General features: G+C 45.0%; 1 long non-coding RNA gene across 1 annotated transcript in view; it reads right to left on the bottom strand.

Moving 5' to 3' along the window:
- Positions 1-19,434, bottom strand: part of LOC135368496 (uncharacterized) — a 90,916-nt gene that overhangs the window by 32,138 nt on the left and 39,344 nt on the right. The window lies entirely within an intron of this gene.

Raw genomic sequence — 19,434 nt, 5'->3', positions numbered from 1 at the left:
TATCCAATAAAGGACGATTGAGATTGAGAATTAACTCTATAGCGCTCTCACATATGACGAAATCACTTGGTCCATGGTCAGATCCAGCTCACCAGCGCTCTGCCCCAAAAGCATTAATAACCTTTCTGGACAATGTAGTGCATCGATCCTCACTGCGATCCCCACCATAATGTCTTCACTGCATTACCGCGTGCAATAAAGTAGAGTATATATTGCATGTGGCAATGAAACACCCCAACCGTCATAATCGTGATGGGCCGCGGTGAGACTATAGGCAGACAAATTCACCCGTGATAGCAATTACGGACATCATTCGCCATCACAACAACAAGGAGAATGTCGTGGTACTGAGTGATGTGCTGCGACATGACGTGATGTTGATGCTGTAATTTGATGCTGAAGCTGAAGTCGGATGATGAACTTTGAAGTTGATGCTGAAAGATTTCATGTGACACTGAAGTTGAGGTCGAATGCTCTGGCATTCGACGTGTATTCGAGGAGTGTATAAAGAATGTACTAGGAGGGAGAGAATGTTTATTGTAAAATAACGTTACAGCGAAAGGTTAGCCATACACCTGTAGGCTTGCTACTCCCTTAAAAAGAGATGCGTAACCATAATTGACCCTGTTTCCTCACTGTTCGCTGTCGGTGGAACCGTTGTACGAGGAGATAGATGTTCCTATACGGTTTCTATGGAGATGGTGAGCTCTGCACATTCTGCAAGCAATCAACAGGTTGTATGCAGTAGTATATCAGAGCAAAATCACGTGCTGCCCACTGCTCCCACAACAATAGCAGACTGTCAGCGCTCAGACGTGTGTCATGCCACAATCGGGTGGGGTGCATTTGTTGATGGATGCCCTGCAACGGATAGTCCAGATGGTCGATGGATTCTAGGTTGCGCTATCTTAGTACCACGCCTTTTTGTGAGGGAACGGCGACGAAGAAGATAGAGTTCGCGTATAATCTCAGGGGTAAACGCTACAGAATTATAGAGAGAATACTGTTATGCCACTGACACCATCGGCTACATATGTACATAGCGAGGAGAACAGAAGTGACAGATATGATACTGGCAATGCCGACAGTGTGCAGACTAACAATTTACATAGGCAAGCATACAACAAATGAATATTTTTAGCATGCAGTTTCAACTTAGGTAATGATTAATACTATATACAGCGCCTTTATTTATTTATTTTCAAATCTATCTAACTATACCCGTGTTATACAGCCAAAGAACGGCAACAAATGTAGTGCATGAACATGAACAGAGTTACTCCGCTGGAGAAGGACTTTAGGTAAAACTATACTGCAGCTATACCAGAGGCGGCCTGTACGGAGTTTAAACCTTAAAATCGTTAAAAAACCGTGGCGGGCAACAAACAAACAGAAACGACACAAACACACAGCACAGACCGACAACAGGATTTTATTGATAATAACGACCTGCTTCTTAAATAACCTGAGCCAGCAACGCCCTCTTCTGTAAGGTTACCCATTCACAGGCGTTGCTGGCAGGTTGCTGGCTGGCAGAAACAGGTCGTTGTCAATAAAATCATGTCCGTCAGTCTGTGCTGTGTGCTTGTGTCGTCTTTTTGTTTGTTTCCGGCACGGTTTTTTTTATAACGGTTTTAAAGTATGAACCACCGAACAGCTCAGTTTTTAACCCCTTTCTATACAGAGCTTCTGTTCTGTGGTCTCGATGTTGTCATACTACTCTCCGCTACGTAGAGTGATTTACTAGGTATTGCAGCCAATAGGAGAAAGGAAGGTCTGAAAAAAAAATCTAAGGAGCAGTCGAAATTAGGATTACAAGCATTGTGGCACATATTCACATGAAAAGTACCAAGGAGCGCCAAATATTGGTGCGCCAGAGACCTTTCAATCCCAGAAAGGCTCCTTCTTTCGGCCGCACTTTCTGTGACGTCACGCCATCCGCTCAGTAGCAAGGCCACCTAGATATACAGAAGGCCTGCTTAATGCCTCCTCTCACTCCTTCGCACGAAGACATATAAAGTCCGCCAATCGCCGCAGACCATTTTGAAACACAAGCTCGTGGCTGCCCATGCAGCTAGTCGCGGCCCGTTTCCGTAGCTACGGCCGCTGAAAGCAACGTCGTGATTGGTGGACTCTTAACTGTTACGTCACGTCGTTCAAGCGATCAGGCTCTATAGGTGGCGTTGTCAACAGTGAAGCGCGTGCCTTCTTTTTTCTTCCTTTCTTTTTACGGTTGTATTTGTTTATATTTATTATTTGTTTATATTTTCAACTACATCAGGTTGTATTTGTCGCCGCCCGTCCCGCTTGTGAAGCAGAGCAGTCGACCGGTCGCCTTTACTCCCGTTCCTTGGCAGACGATTATCTGCAGCCAATAAAAGTGCTCGGATGATCCAACGTCACAACGCGCCAGAATAAGCTGGGGGACGTCGCCGTCATTGCGCACACATTTGTGAACAAATTTTCTTAGGAAATACGCACTTCTCGAAAAAGAAAAAGTTTGTGTACGTGACAGTTCATATCAAGCGGCAAAAAAAAAAAAAAAAAAAAATAGAAAAAGAGAAGAAGATATATGCTTGTGGTCTCCGCAGAATACTCCAGCGGAAGATGCGAAAAACGTCAGCCTCCTGTTGCCACGTGGGCGCGAACGCTCAACGTTGTGTCCTCACCTACACTGCTAACCATGGGCAATATCCTGCGACACACCCACAAGATATTCCGTAGCAGACGACACGAGAAGGCGCTCACGGCGTCATCTGCTAAGTGTCGTCTGCTAGTAGCGCAGTACGCTACTCCCGATATTTTCGCACCGTGTCAATGCTCAACATAACAGGGAACGGAACTTCGGCTCAGTGAGCAGTCTTTTCGCTGTTTCTTCTACTAGGATCTTCCGTGAGGATGTCATTCGTGTGAATACACGGTTGCTAACTTCAGCGGCGGAAAAGGGAGCATCTAATGCTCTTGTTCGTGAGAAAGAAAAGTGGTCACCTCGTGTTTGCCAGAAATAGTGACGTTGCTACTTCGTTTCAACCGACAATAAAATGACAGTGATTATTGCCGATAAGGTCGGTGCAAATGGGTCATTTATCGTACAAGAGAATCGCCGTGTAAAGGGCGGAATGTCCGAGCCTTATTGATACCGCGATTACATGTTGCCTGATTGACATACCCTCTCTTGAGTGCACATGCACCCGAAGAGAGGACGTTGCGTTGCACGATATCTCCACTGCACCGGTGAAAGAATGAAGGCTGTCGTGAAACACGTGCACAGCCACAGACGACCGATGTCAGCTGCCGTCCGAAGAGCGTGATCTCATATCCAGTCGGTCTGTCGTCATTTTCCCACCGTCCTGTTTTTATGCGGGGATATCTGCACCCAGGCCATAGTGTGTGTAACACAATGTCGACGACGCTCAAATACGTTTATCGTTCTTCTTTTCTTTTTTTATTATTGCTTATTGAATGTACTGAATGCACCTAGTGCAACTCGTGATACAACCTGAGCACTGGGCGAACACTGAGGACGACACGACAGGGCAGCTCAAAGACTTCAGTGTACGCCCAGCACTCAGACTTATTTTTTTTTTTTTTGATTGGGTGTTAGCGCCGCGAAGCAACTGTGGCTATGAGCGACGTACAGGTGTGGACAGACGGAGAGAGGATAGCAGGAAGGAGTGGGGGACAGGGGGGTTAGTATGCGTCCTGGGCCGACTTCAGGGGGAACTGTGCCGACATTCGTCTGGAAAGTCTTCGGAAAACCCAGGGAAAACCTCAGACAGCACAGCCGGCGGTAGGATTCGAACCCACCACCTCCCAGTCTTCAGCACGACCTTGGTTACCACCAACGAGCGGACGCCTTAGCCCACTCGGCCATGCCGCTGGTGCACTCAGACTTACCTACCATGGAGTCTGTCCACCTGCTTGCCTGCATTTATGTCGTTTTATCGATACATCTCGTTTTCTTTTCTTCTGCATGCAAAGGATGCTGACAATTCAGAACTGTAGAGCCCCTGAAGGGGGCGCAAAAGTCCTATGGAGGTGAGGCGCCACAGTGTCACCTCGGGTGCCGCATTCGAATAAAATGCCATAAACCCTTCTCGTGAATCGATCAAATTGCTAGCATAGTCGAGGCTTTGTCGATTGATGCGGTAGAACTCGCGACGACATGACCTGAAAGTGTTCACGGGTTCCAGAATATTTTACACAACTCTCAGTCTCATGCATGTTTAAGTATTCTATCCATACAAGACGAAAACAATAAAGCAGTAACTCTTGGCAGGGCATTTGTGTGTTTTCTGCCTCTTGTTTCAGACAGCCTTCTTGTGCTGCACGTACTTCCATCCAGTCTCTACCTACACCGAATCACTGAATTTTCCACTGCAATGCAAGTGTTTTCAGCAAATACAAACATACACATTGCATCTTACTAATACAGTTTCAACGAGCGCATGTTTTTATTGCAAATTTTAGAATTCTAACAGAAGGAAGAAAACACGAACCTTCGAGATAGCAACAAGAAAATAAGGCACTGGACCGACCGTCACGTGCAGCTTTTGTTTAGAATTATTCCCAACGTCCTTCAAGTGTACACGGCCTTTTGATTTACCTCGTCCTAAGAGGAAGAAAACCAGCGAACCAGGACACCCGACGATTTACCTTGAACATCGCCTCGCCCTGACGTCAGGAACAATGAATACAGTTCCTTTACGACACGAATGTTAGCATATCAATTTAATTTGTGGCCCGTCCGCAAGCATGCAAGCAAGCGGAGCACACCAGGTATGACAAACGCAGTAACGATGACGTACACGAAGTTATCCCTCTCCCTTTTTCTTCCTACGAGGACATTCTGGACGTGTTGACATGATGTCGTAACACCAAGACGGTCGCACATGCCCTATAAGATGTTGCGTGTGATTCTGAGAGTTCAATTAAAGCGTGCACGTCACATGTGGTGCGACGTCCCACGCGGTTTACAGCGTGGTGAGGAAGCACGGGTACTTCCTCAATCGAGTGAAGAGTAATTCTCAGGTTTAAAGGAATGATCAAGGCAGCTATATAGAGGCGTCATTCTCTGTAATTCGCTGCGGTATACACGTCAATGAATGAAATCAGGATAATGAGGAAAGTTATTGAAAGCTTTCTTTCTTTTTTTGTCGTTACGATCATCACATCCATCAGGTTGATGAGTTTGTCTTTGGTAAACCATGTTATGCTATGCTTCGCTATGCTAAACTTCTAGCTCGCCATTGTTTGCAGAAACAACAGCTTTTCTGGTAATAGCTTCTCTTCAAAAATGTGCTTAAAAGAAGAGGAAGACGACTGCGGGTGTTAGAACCCCTTCAAAAAGCCCCTAGACATTACGCTATATATTGCAAACGTGTAGAAGACCACGAATTGTGTATTATCCACAGGTAGCCCGCAGTGTCATACTGAAGGCTACAAACATTTATCAATCTTGTCAACAGATGAGATGCAGGTGTCCGCCCATTTCATCGAACCTCGATTTATCGACGCCGTGTTATCGAACTCTATTTCATCGAACGCCGTTTCGTCGACGCCCGACCAAGGTTAGGTCTGGAGAGCCTTTTACGTATTTCACACGCTGCCGCAAGAAAAACTGGCTGCCACAAATTCGATGAAACGTCCATTTTTCGACGAAATGACGTTCGATGAAATTTCACGGAACCGCTTCTGCATAGTGCAGATCGAGTGCAAATGAAAGGAAATTCTTTTGCTGAGCCTCGAAATTAGGAAGACCGATAACGTCTGATCCTGTAGCGCTAGAATGCACGTTTTTACTCGTGTGAGTGAGCGAAATACTGAACTGACAAATCACTTACCTTACCACATCCCTATAAAGCACTTGAAATCGTATAACGTCATGTGCAACACTGCATTTGTATTGTACGTAGACACTGAACATCGTTTCAAGAACTCACACCTCTTATCTTGCCTTATCAGCATGCACGATCAGCAGCCAAAAACACTTTATTTTTTATTCATCGTGCATCATTTGACCCTCTGGCGCAGGAAATGAGATCCAAGTGAGACAGTTGTAAGGGACGTCTCGAGAGGATCAACAAGGGCCCTACTGCGCAGCGATAGCGCTTCTCTTTTAATGCGTTCATTCATTCAGGCTGATGCGGATGTGACTCTCCTTCTTTACACAGCACAGTACGTGCATCATGTTATGTGCGAAGGACGGATCCCAAGCAGCACAATGTACTGAAAGTCGAGTGCAATGGGGGTGGACGGTATGTGTCGACACATACCGTCCACCCCCATTGCACTCGACTTTTCAGTACATTTGTGCTGCTTGGGGACTGCCACTAGAAACTTCATACCGATTATGCTTTTCTTTCTTTCCTATTTATGTCGTATTTTCCGGCGTATAACGCGCACACCTGAAAACGGGCTGAATTTGAAAAAAAGAGTTCGACGTATAACGCGCGCCGCAATGTTGCTACATTCTGTACCGCCACCAGTATACCAAGGCGGCGTATCATATATATGCATATGCTTTATTTCAAATACGTTTAGTCAATGCCGTTAAACTCCGATGCGACAGAGTCGGTATCATAGTATACTTCAGTCTCCTCTCCGCTTTCGGTTTCGCGTCCCTTCGCAATCATGCCAGCCCTCTGAGATGAATTCAGGATTATTGACTTCTTAACAGCATCTCAGTGCCGTTTCGCCGGTTTTGTCAACTGACCCTAAGAGATTTGGGAGACAGTCACGGCACACCCCAAAAGAGGTTAGAATTTGTACGTCACCGATCTGAAAAGGAACTCTGCGGGAAAATATTTCCGTGTATAACGCGCAAGGCATCTTCACAACACTTTTTTTACTGTATAACGCGCGCGCTATGCAGCGTCATACACCGGAAAATACGGTAGTTACCATAAAGACAGACACCATTAAATAAAAAAAAGGAGCGTGGTACGATGATAAGATTACGATCGCGATATCACATCTTGTCTCTCACAGTATTATATAGCTTACACAGAATTCTAGAGATATTACACAGTGAAAAAAAAAAAAAAAAAAAACAGGAAGACTACGCGTTTTCTTGTTTCATGTGGCATGTACTGGCGGCAGACATGCTTCATGAAAAAAAAAAAAAAAGAAAAGAACGAAAGTAGTATGCAAGGTCGAACTATCCATCTACCCCCCACAGATCACGCGAACATTCAATCGTCTTGCGGAAGAGCCGATAGAAATTCCGTCACGACAAGTACGAATTTAAAGCCTTAAGAAAAAAAAAACTGCTTTCGGTAAAAAAGGAAAAAAAAAAAACAGCTGTTCTGGATGTTTCTCAAATGAACCCCCGTACATGTTTCTGACGCAGATGGTGAAAGGAGTCGCCCAAATCGAAGTCTATGTACGTAACAATAAAAAGAAAAGCATCTGTCGTTACGCAACAACTATTGCCGCAATGCCGGCGGCTCTTCACTCGAGGCTTAATTATCCCTTTGATTTCGTGACATGTCGACGTTATAGACAGAATGACGTGAATGCAGCTGGTGGACAAACCCCGTGACAGGCAAGCCCGAGCGATGGATGAAGACACACGAGCACTCGTGTTGTGTTTCGTTTATGTGTCTTCGTCCATCGCACAGAGTTGCCTATCACGTCCACGTTATATACTTCACTGACGGTTTGTGGCAGGCGGTTGTACTGCGACTGCGCCAAGGTGAAGCTCCAAGCTGTGGCCAGGGGCGCGTTCCTGGAAGCGTTTGAGCACCGTAGCATCGTAGTGCCGCTCATTGCAAAAGCACGGACTGCACAACGATTCTACGGTGGTCACGCGCTTTCAGGAACGCGCCCCAGGAGTTGCATTTTGTCCAAAGTTATACTCCGTTGCGGTCGAATGCAAGCCCATGCAGCGTTGCGAGACGACTGAAAACGTAACAGACGTGGAAGGAAGCATGGCTCATTTTTACGGCTCTTGCACATGGCAGTATTTTGCTAAAGCCACAGAGATTTCGAAGACATCCAAAAAATCATCGTCGTCGAAAAAAAAATAATAATAAGAGGTACTTTTTATAACATTATGCTGTGGCACTCCTGTAGTTTCGAGGCCGGCACACTACATCGCGCGGCGTAGAGTCATGCGGCGTACTAGAGCCAATGGATTCGTTCGGCTGCCCAGGGGGAGCCTTCGCTCACTGCCATCAGTGCCACCTGTGGTGGCTCGGATAAGTTATTTCCAGCATTTATTTCCGTTATTTCGCAGTTTCCTTCAGTTATTTCATCAGGGATGGTAGAGATTCAGTGAAGTAGGTCGAACACAAGACAGTATTCACGCGATGACGTGTGAAATCGCCAACATCGTCATTTACGTTTGTAGAATATACTGGAAAACTTTTCCTCCGCCCGCCACCAGGGAAGAAAGCCGGCGCCAGTGTCGCCGTGCCAAACTCTAGTCGAATATCCATATAAGGAACATACGTAAAGTCCTGCTCGTTGGTGGTAGCCATGGTCGTGCTGAAGACTGGGAGGTGGTGGGTTCGAATCCTACCAGTGGCTGTGCTGTATGAGGTTTCACCTGGGTTTTCCAAATACTTTCCAGACGAATGTCGGCGCAATTGCCCCTGAAGTCGGCCCAGGACGCATACTAAAAACCCCTGTCCCCCCCTTCCTGCTGTCCTCTCTCCATATATCCACACCTATACGCCACTCATAGCCACAGTTACTTAGGGCGGCGATTAAACGTGTCGTACTTATGTTAAAAACGACTATTGGTTCATCGTTCGCTGCGCCAGTCTTCGCTCCAGTTCTAACGTACTTCCACCACACACATACTCTTGCTTACTCTGTTTCTTTCTCTCTCTTTCTCCTTTTCATTCCACGAGCAGATTACTAACTATTAACCGTTTCAAGACGTCACATTGCACACTGCCTCAGAAACTCGCGCATGCAGATACGCCTCCAGTTTCCGAAATCGTACACAAACGCAAATATCTTGCGCTGTTTTCCATTGAGACCGGAACTCCCGATAAACACAGACGCATTAGAGCAAGGGGGCTCCTGTGTAAACAATGTCCTCCAGAATTTCCTCCTTTTAAGCGCTGTTAAGCCCAGTAAAAAGACGTGGAAGTACGCTTGAGTGAGGAGCCCATGTTGTCTGTACAGCGAACAATCGCGGGATGCTTTATTCTTGATACATGCACTGCCCATTAGTACTTTCAGTCAAGAAATAATTACCGTTCCATCCTCTCCTTGAGATAATTATTTGTGTCTTTCAATCACTACGTTGCGATACGCATCTTATCTAATGTTGTAGGGAGATTCCTCGTGAATACTCAATTTATGCTTCATATGCGCGTTGCATTTCGTTATTTTTGTTCACCTTCCAGACGGGTACAATCGTAATCGATATTCTATTTTTTTTTTCTCTTTGCAATGAGTTGTACTTACCATATGTAGTAGCGTCCGCCGTAACTATAGAAGTAATTTTTAACCGTAGAAAAATTACTTTTTCCCAGTTTTAATCAAAGACTCTACGCCTAAAGGCACACCTTAAGAGGGCACGGGCAAACTTCTGTGTCCACGCATTAATTAGCTTTCGTTAATTAACTTTTTAATTATCAAAGATAGGAGATTGACCCAATGAGAACATCGAATCCCTTGGTGTCACTGGTTAGATTACCGTTTTCAGTACAAAATTCGAGACAGTTATAGCGCGAGGAAAGGGCCTAGATATAAAGCGATCTGGTGGTCGTTTTTCGACGCTCAAGTAGAAGCACTCCCGTTTTCCTTTCCCCTGTATGCGGGGGAGGGAAAACGCAGACAATGCGGACGAAAGTCAGTTGACAGAGCACGAAACATTGCAACCTCTGGCACAGTCGTACACTGTGCTGAATAACATGATCGATGAACGCTGGCACGACTTTGGAAAACTATAGAAACTTTGAATTATTGCTGAGTTCATGGCAAGACAAACAAATGACAAAAGAAAAACAATGAAGAAGAAGAAGAAGAAGAGCCTCAGGCAAGGAAGGAACGAAGCTTGAGCCAGATGTTGTGCACTACGCAACGGTCCCCAAATCACATACTTTAATTTTGATTTCTAATCGTAAAGTTGAGTTGAGTTGGTTTGATTGTTGGTTGGTATATATATATATATATATATATAAGGGCAGAAATTGGATTCGTCACCCGACGAATACTGGTACTCCCACGAAGAATCTCTAAATTCTAAGAGGCAATGAACTGCGTGCGACGTCATTATGTGTTGGGAAGCATCGACTTAGGCAGGGTAATTATGCATAAACGAATGCTACAAATGTACGATGTACCTGCATTTACGATCGGATTAGCCAGCACGTCTCCATGAAACAACAACAACTTTATTTTATGATGATGACTGGGGAGTACTCCATAGTCTCCATAGTTTTCTTGCTATATCTTATCTTCCTTACACTGTGCAGAAAACAACCGGACAGCTGTTCCGGTTGTTTCGCAAATAAAGCCCCGTACGTGTTTCTGACGAAGATGGACAAACGAGTCACCCAACGCAGAGTCCATATAACGATAACAAGAAAAGCATCTGTCGCTACACGACAACTATTCTCTTTCGAATGAGGTTCTGTCACGGCCTGACAAGTTCCAGTATTCTCTGCGATAACTTTTGCATTCTATATTGCTACCATTCCCGCATATATCAATACCCTTTTTCCTTTATCATCCAGTATGATAGTGCTGTTAATGCTAAGTGATAGCCTTCTTTTAGCCTACTTGGGTTCAGATGTACCCGCAATCATTATCTTTTGACAATGCGTTCGGTACAATACCTACTGCAGACTATCTACTAGAGTAGAATGGATAGTCGGCGATGACTGTCAATACTAAAATACCGTAATGACCAACTGTTGGCACTTCAATTGTTCTTCTCTCAAAAAGTTCTTCATAGATGGGTATCTTTCGCACGTATATTCACGGGCTTGTTGTAATGCACAAGTCGCTCGAGCTGAGGCGTTTTCCTGTTGTCGCTCGTATCCTGCTGGTTCTTTTCGTTCTTTCTCTTTTAATGCACCTTGGTCATCTTGAGTTTTTTTTTTCTTTTTTATGTCTCTTGGTCATATTGAGAATTGGTTTTCCTACTTTGTTTTCTATTCGCGGATTCTGGAGTAGCTCACACCTCCATATTTTTTATATCTCAATCACTAAATCGTTGGTTGGTTGGTTGGTGTAAATCGTGTTATCTGTCTTTTGTGTCGTCGCGTTGAAAGAGAAGGAACTGAGAAAACTGACTTCTCGGCACATGGAGCACATGGCGCACATAGCATATGGAGAATTTACGTCGGCGAAAGCAAGGAAAACATGCAGCATTAATTTATGCAGCGCCATAATTTGTGCTAAAACTGCCAAATACCGAAACCAAAAGATTAAAGAGCTTTACATGCATACTAAGATTATCTGAAGGGGTACCTGAAAGATTAAGGTTTATCTGAAAGGTGAGAGTCAGATGAATGGATGGAGGTACGATTCCAGAGCCTGGAGGCGTAGGGCGCCTGTTCCTAAAAGTCTCTCAGGCTTGTGGAACCTTGAACAGATGACGTAAGAGCTTATGTCGTCTGCACGCGAGCATTCTGATGTTCGTCTTCAACAACAGCCCCGTTGAAGGTCCTTGCAGTTATAAAATATTCGTATGGGCCTTCAATTCAATTGAATGGTGGTCGGGGAAGCATTCAACAGAGAAAAACCCAATACATTTTCCCTCCATAAATGTATCTTCTCTATACACAGGTGAGCATGTACGTGACGACTGAGAGGTCAAGCATAAAGGTCACAACTGTTTCTTTTTTCTTTCCTTCCGATTTTTTCTTTCTTCTCAAGAAAAATTGTTCGTGCTTCTCAAGGAAAAGTGTAAGGTTGAGGATCGCGGGAAACCAGTCTCTACCAGATTGGATTGGTATCCATTCCTACCATTAACCGATAGCCTTTTTTGTTCTCTATATTTACAATTGTTTTGCTTCGATTTCCTTCAACTATCGCAATGCCTTGTGCGTCTTGTAGAGGCCTTGTTGTGTTGTGGTTGCAATTTCGAGTTTGCAATGCCGGGGTGTTCTCACGCAGCTATAGAGGCAAATGAAGCGCTCGGATGTCTTGCCTGCTGGAGCATCCACTGTGGACTGTAACTGTCCGCGGAGTACCTGTGACTTTTAGCTGTGTGCCTGCATGAATAGATGGCGAGAGGACAGCAGGAAGGTGTGGAGGGAGGCTTTAGTGTGCGTCCCGGGCCAACTTCAGGCGGCCGCGGAACCGCGACAGTATTCGTCGGCAAAGTCTGCTGGGAAGCGCAGGAAAAAAAAACTCGGATCCGACGGTAGGATTCGCACCAACGACCACCTTTCTGTTCAGTGTCTCTCAGCTCCAGCCCAGAAGCCCCCTTTGTGCCGCCATTAACGTGCGGATACCGCATCCAATCCAATACCGCATCCAATCCAATACCGCATCCTTATCCAATCCCCCATGTCGCAGGAAAATACGGTTCTGAGTAAAGCTCATTCAGCTTTCTTATGTCGTTACTTCTGTTCTGTAGCGAGGATCTTTAATGCGTACCATATAACGAGCATAACGTGGGATTTGTCTTTTGACGTAAGATTATACGTGTTTCCGATGTGGCACTAAAGAAATTTCATATAACGTTCTGACGTTACGTTTTGATGTGACGCTAAAGCAATGTACGTACTCTAATTGATAAAATAAGATTACTTGACTACATTAATTTAAAGTCAACTGAGTAAATTATATGCGCCCAATGCATCGCGGTCCAATTCGACGGAGAGAGTCCTACAGAATGTTTTCCTTACTTTTTTGCTGTTTTTTACAGGGGCAAGCGAAGAGCGTGAAAAATATTGCCAGAGAGAGAGAGAAAGGACGCCTACAGCATTCCTGATTTAATTGTATTCCGTTAGGCAGCCTATGCAGGCGAAATACATGATTCCTATAGGCCGACGGGTAAGGTCGCCTTCAGTTGAAACAACGCACGTGTCTTTATAGTTCCCATTAAGAATTCCTATTAATTCCATTGTGACATGCAGGAAAAAAATTAAAATATTATTGCTTCGATTTAATGGCGCACCAGCGGCGAAGGGCAGCGGTTTCCGTAATAAGCGGAAGTTAACCTTTCCACGGCTCCGTAGAACAATTAAGTGCCCTCTGGAACATGTAGATTAACTGTATGCCGTAGGCAACGACAATAAGGAAAACGGGAAAGAAGTAGTAGCACCAGAAGAGACCTTCTAGCTGCGCTCTTATTTCCCTACTGATATCAAAAGTATCCTTCAGTAGGCAATTGGTAAGAAACCATATCGCTCTTTTTTTTAGTCCGTTTTAGCGCCGTGAAGCAACTGTGGCTATGAGCGGCGTACAGATGTGGACAGATGGAGAGAGGACAGCAGGAATGAGTTGGGGACAGGGGCAGTTAGTACGCGCCCTGTGGGCCGACTTCAGGAGGAACTGTGCCGACATTCGCCTGGAGAGTCTTCAACCCAGGGAAAACCTCAGACAGCACAGCCGGTGGCAGGATTCGAACCCACTACCTCCCAGTCCTCAGCACGACCTTGCTACCACCAACATATTCCTATTATATCCCGTTTATTGGCACAAATGCAGCCAGCATAATTTCTACGTGACGTGCTGACAAAGAATAATACAGGGTGTTTATTTTTAGCCTTTACAGAATTTTTATAAAAAAAGCTATGACAGCAGCGTAGATGTCGTTTTTGCAGTTGAGTTCTACGACCAGGCGGACATCCTCTGGAAGATAGTATGCAACTAGAAGATGAATAATTACCTGAAATCCATTAATTAACTTTTTAATGAAGGAATTTAAGGCACAGGCGAGATAGCAGATTGAGAGACTATCCTCGTTGAACGCCATTCCACGTTTTAAGAAATCCTGAAACAAGCACGTGCGTTAAAATATCCATACCCGAAGTTTGACATGCAAATGAGAAGAAACCGAAAAAGCATCACCCTCGCAAATGGAGGAGGCTTATCTGGACCGCAAAGCAGTTTATCTGGCCAGCTGAGCGGCACCTACTCCAATCATCTCCACCGCTCCAAATCACGTGGCCCTCTGACGTGAATGAGCGCTGTACTCCCCGCGTTCTCGGTCGCCACGGTTTCGGTTTCGGCTCATTTGCATATCAAAATTCGGGGACGGATATTTTAACGCAAGTGCGTGTTTCAGGATATGTTAGAAATGAAATGGCTTGCAACTGGGATAGTCTGTCAATATGCCATCTCGCTTTTGCACGAAATCCCCTAATTAAAAAGTTAATTAATACATTTTAGGTAATTAGTCATCTTGTAGTTGCACACTTTCTTCGAGAGGATGTCCGCAGGGCCGTAGAAGTCAACTGGAAAAACGACATCTATGCTGATCTCAGTTTTTTTAATAAAAATTCTGTAGTGGTAAAAATAAACCCTATATAAGCGACGTCACCAAAAGCGCATTTTTTTTCTCTTTCTTTTACCAGTCAATCAATCAAAGCGCAGAAGTGACATGGAGCAGACGTTGCACAACATGAAGTTTATTGTTTTGAAGGAAATCCACTTTACAGATTCATAACGAAGGTCCGTAAGGACGCACGCGAACAAGGTAATCGAAGCCTTACTCGCGTGCCGTCTTTCTAGTTTGTATCGTCTCGGATTTTTTTCGGCATGGATATGCCACCAGCTCACTTGGTACATACCAGTGTATATACCATCGGATCAACGCAATAATTTTTCTTAACATTGTAAATAACCACTCCTTGAGTATTGTATTGATCATATACGTCTCGGACGGCGAATCGGGTTCGAATCCCACACCGGCTGTGTTATCTGGGCGTGTTTCCAGGACTTACTGAGCATTTTTTTCACACAAAAGTGGGTACAGCTTCCTCCGAAGTCAGCTCAGGGCCCCGATCTTGAATTTTCTCATAGCGATCGTTATATTTAGCGTTATCGTTATATTTAAAGTTCGCGCGCTCCAAAGCCGCTAGGCTCGCGCGAGAGCCCGTGGCGAATCACGGGCCGAAGCGATGCATTTAGCGCGCGTGATGGGATAACGACAAGGTGAAGATTGGGCCCAAGGATATACAGAGTGGCGCAGATGCAGGTTAGCTGGTGGATAAACTCCATGATAGGCGAGCCTGAGCGATGGGCGAAGACTCGTAGACAAAACACAACACGAGGGCTCAAAACCAGCAAAGACCTTTGCTTTTTTGCTGGTTTTGAGCCCTCGTGTTGTGTTTTGTTTACGTGTCTTCGCCCATCGCTCAGGTTTACCTATCATGGAGTCAGCTCAGGATGCACGACACCCTTCAGTAGTATATGCGGCCGCGTAGTGGGAAGATCACACCAAAAAGGAAAAATAAATAAATAAAAGCTGATCATTCAGAAAGAGATATATACATTTTTGGCACTCTTATTTTACGTGAGTTTGACTTTTTTTCAGTTTTTTTTTTTTTTTTTTTCATAGCTACAAGCGGAATGGAATTCGAGGTTTTCATCATCGAAGTTTTTCTTCTTTTCGTTACCTTTTATGTATCAGTCCCACAGCACGTAGTCATTGTAAATTTCCATCGCTTATACACCCTGTAGGCCCGCTATAAAATCTTCACATCAATATAACCTTGACAGAGGTCATTTATAACCTTGTTCTTTCTCTTGAGCACCTCGAAGAATAAAGAGCATTCCCAGGTGATTTCCCCGTCCTCAGATGCATTTATTGACCCCCCTCCGACTAAGGCTGTTCTGTCTACGTTTCGGTACGCCATTACAAATGCGGTCTGAAGGACGTACAAGTGTGATGTATAATCCGAGTATTACTTCTCACTCGTGATTATGAGCGACGCCACCAGTATAGTCGCTCTGTAGATTAATTCCATCTTCTGGCTGACATGCTAGCTATCACGTCACCAGGTTCATGGCGGCCTACTTGAGCGCACAACCTGTGGCTCCACCAGCTGGGGGCCATTCCAGTAATTTATACACACCCCCCTACACCCCCCTAACACTTCCCAAATGTTCAGTGACGCCCCCCTAATTTTTTCACCTGTGTACCCCCTACAGGGGGTGCCCTTGCGATTTCAGCTTAAGACACATGTCGGTAATGATATCTTAAGCTTTAACTATAATAATGACCCCCACCCCACCCCCCATTTTTTCCAACACCCCTCCGTGCTTGGGATTCTGGATAAACCACTGGGCCATTCTCACCACCGTTCACCTGATTCCCCAGTGGACGTAGTTACTTTTTTTTAGATGATGAATGGGGAGTTTTATCGCCAGTTCGAGCAACAGATACTAACGAATAAGTGGCCTGTTCCGAATGGAGTGGAAACGTCCGATGGGACGCAAAACAGATACGTTGCGAAGGTTGTTCTATTCTGGGACACGCGTTCCTCGACAAACAAGACTGTCGCGTCGCGACAGAACATGGAAGAGATGATGCAAGAAATATTATCGATGCAAAAAATATAGTAATCTATTATTAGCCGGGCTCATAATAGATTACGCGCCTCTTGTATAAGGCATCTCTTCATGAAGGTTAAGGCGTTACTGAGGGCGACAGTGTTGGTCTGGGGCAACGTATGGCCTTCCAACGGATTTTGCTTAGATTTGACTAGGTTTCTGAAAAAAATAAATAAATAAATAAATAATGTGTGTGTAGGATATTAGCCCTGACGCTGTCGGGACAGAGATTGCTACGGTCAGCGATTTATCCAGATCTCCCTCCGTTTTCTTTTCTACGCACCCCCTGCAGAACGGGTGCACGTTGTTATTTCAGCCTTAGACACATGCCGTCAATAAAGCTGTTGCAACTTTAACGCAACTGCTGTATAACTACCCCCCCCCCCCCGTGCTTGTGATTCTGGATAAACCACTGGCTATAATAGTCGTAGTCCAGGGGGGGAAATTGTGAACGCAGCACGATCGCGTACAAAAAAATCGAAACATCGAAAAGTGGGAGAAACCCAGGAAAGAGAAAGCGTGCGTGAATAGGAAACAGCAGACAAAAAACTGAACAGTGTCGTATCGCGAAAGAGTAAAGACCACTTGCGGTTTGCGCAGAGGCAGTAACGACGAGGAACGTCATGTATTGTCAGTGAAACTGTTTAATACGTAAATATCGAAATAGTATACGCCGGCCATGGCACCGACAATGCAAAATTGCGCAGTTCACGTCTAACAGCGCATGCGTCATTTCCGGGGAACGTTTTTGCTTTTTGAGTCACAGAATAGCAATACCTGTTGTATAATCGCGCTTGTGCTGTATATTTTTCTTACAAAAATAGATAAACATAAATACGAGCAATAACTCTATCCGGACTCAGTAGGGAGGAAAAAAAAAAAAAAAAAGAGAGAAACAAAGAGAGCTATACAGGAAATCTATAATCTTGCTGGATCCAGATGCTTCGCCGCGATAAGCTTCGTCACCTGCTTTACTCTACTTCCTTTTTTTATTCCGTGTTAGCACCGCGAAGCAACTGTGGCTATGAGCGGCGTACAGACATAGACAGATGGAGAGAGGACAGCAGGAAGGAGTGGGGGGACAGGGAGGTTAGTATACGCCTCCTGGGCCGACTTCAGGGGGAACTGTGCCGACATTCGTCAGGAAAGTCTGCCAGAAGACCCAGGAAAAACCCTAGACAGCAGAGCCGGGTGGCAGTATTCGAACCCGTGTCACCTCCCAGTCTCGGCGTGGAATATGGCACGGGAGCTGGTTGTTCATTCGCAGAATAGCAATACCTGTTCTCACAAAAATAAATAAACATAAATACCAGCAATAAATCGATCGAAACCACCGGCATGGCCAATGTCGTGCCGAAGACTGGAAGGTGGTGGGTTAGAATCCTACCACCCACTGTGCTGTCTGAGGTATTCCCTGGGTTTTCCAAAGACTTTCCAGTTGAATGTCGGCACAGTTCCCCCTGAAGTCGGCCCGGGACGCATACTAGCCCCCTTGTCCCCCCCCCCCCCACTCCTTCCCGCTCTCCTCTCTCCATCTGTCCACGTCTGCACGCCGCTCATAGCCACAGTTGCTTCGCGGCAACTCCGAATAAAAAAAATAAATGGAAACCCAATAGAGAGAGAGAGAGAGAACTATACACGAAATATCTTGTCTGATCTAGATGCTTCGCCGCGATAAGCTCTGTCACCTGCCTTACTCTACTTCCTTTACGGACAGTTCCTGCCTACACGTATGTAAGAGGGAAAGCATCGCTTTATTTCCGATCTCTTGGTATGGAAAAAAGAAAAACAAACAAACAAAAAAAGAAACAAACAAACACAGGTTTTCATGGAGGAATTCCTTCTGCCTTAGATCTTAGGGAAAGCAACGCGCGAGCTGGTTTTCAATGCTTCGCTGTCAGAACAAGAGGAACAGATATCACCAACGTACTCTGTTGACTAACTCCAAAATATTTCCACAATAATAATAAAAAAAAAAAACATAAAAAGAATGTTGCCCGCAATTAACATCATTCCGCACAACTGTATCTTTCATCGGCCCAATTACTTTCTCACGCACATCCTCTCTTACATTTCATTTCATTGACTCATAATTGTTGATTCAGCATGTACGATTTACGTTATAATATAAACAAGTCGAATGCAACGTTCTTGTCTCAAATGTTCATGTGCTCCGTTCAAACATTCTCACACCACGCACAACACCACCCGCTTTCACTTATGGGCCGTCAGTACATCAACAAGGTTATGAAACGTGGCACTGAACATATGGAGGAAACAATGCGAGTCATATTGAGTCAACAACAATGCGAGTAAAAAAATCAGGACTAACGGAGTGCAGGATGCCAATCCATTCAGCAGCGTGCGGCCGACCTTGACATTAAAGTTAAACACGTCCCATAATTTCACAACGTCGTATAAGAGCGCTAACGTGACCAGTAACCCCATCTCAATGACTGCTCGCCAATTCGATATTTCGAAGCATCAGCTATTCAAGGCGACATTCATTCACGCAAACTGTGCTATTTTAGAAAGCCTCACACCGGTTGCAACCGTTCGTTTACCTCCCAAAATCACCCCCCCCCCCCCATTTTTCTTCTTCTTCTTCCAATGTGAAGCACACACTCGAGACTTCCGCACGGTTATTTTTAGCTAAAGTCCGTGCTATGACGCAACCAGATGCTGAGAATTCCCGTGAAGCGAATACTTTGTTTTTCAACGCCGTCCCCTTGATTGCGCGGTAGCCATCGATACTTCCATGAAATACACGTCGCAATCTTTCTCATTTTGTTGCACGCCTGACTTTCAAAAACATGCCGGTTTCCCGCCTCAAGAGAAATGTAAAAAAAAGCTCCATAGTCGCGCTGTGAGAGCGTGCCAGATCATCTGATCTGCTCACGCCACTTACGCAAGCATCACGCCACGTCTTGCTACCTAGCGGCGAAAAGGGAAAGCTCG

The sequence above is a fragment of the Ornithodoros turicata genome, chromosome 9 (assembly GCF_037126465.1).
Source record: "Ornithodoros turicata isolate Travis chromosome 9, ASM3712646v1, whole genome shotgun sequence".
Taxonomy (NCBI): Eukaryota; Metazoa; Arthropoda; class Arachnida; order Ixodida; family Argasidae; genus Ornithodoros; species Ornithodoros turicata.
The sequence above is the reverse complement of the archived record's forward strand: the minus strand, read 5'-3'. Positions and strand labels throughout refer to the sequence as shown.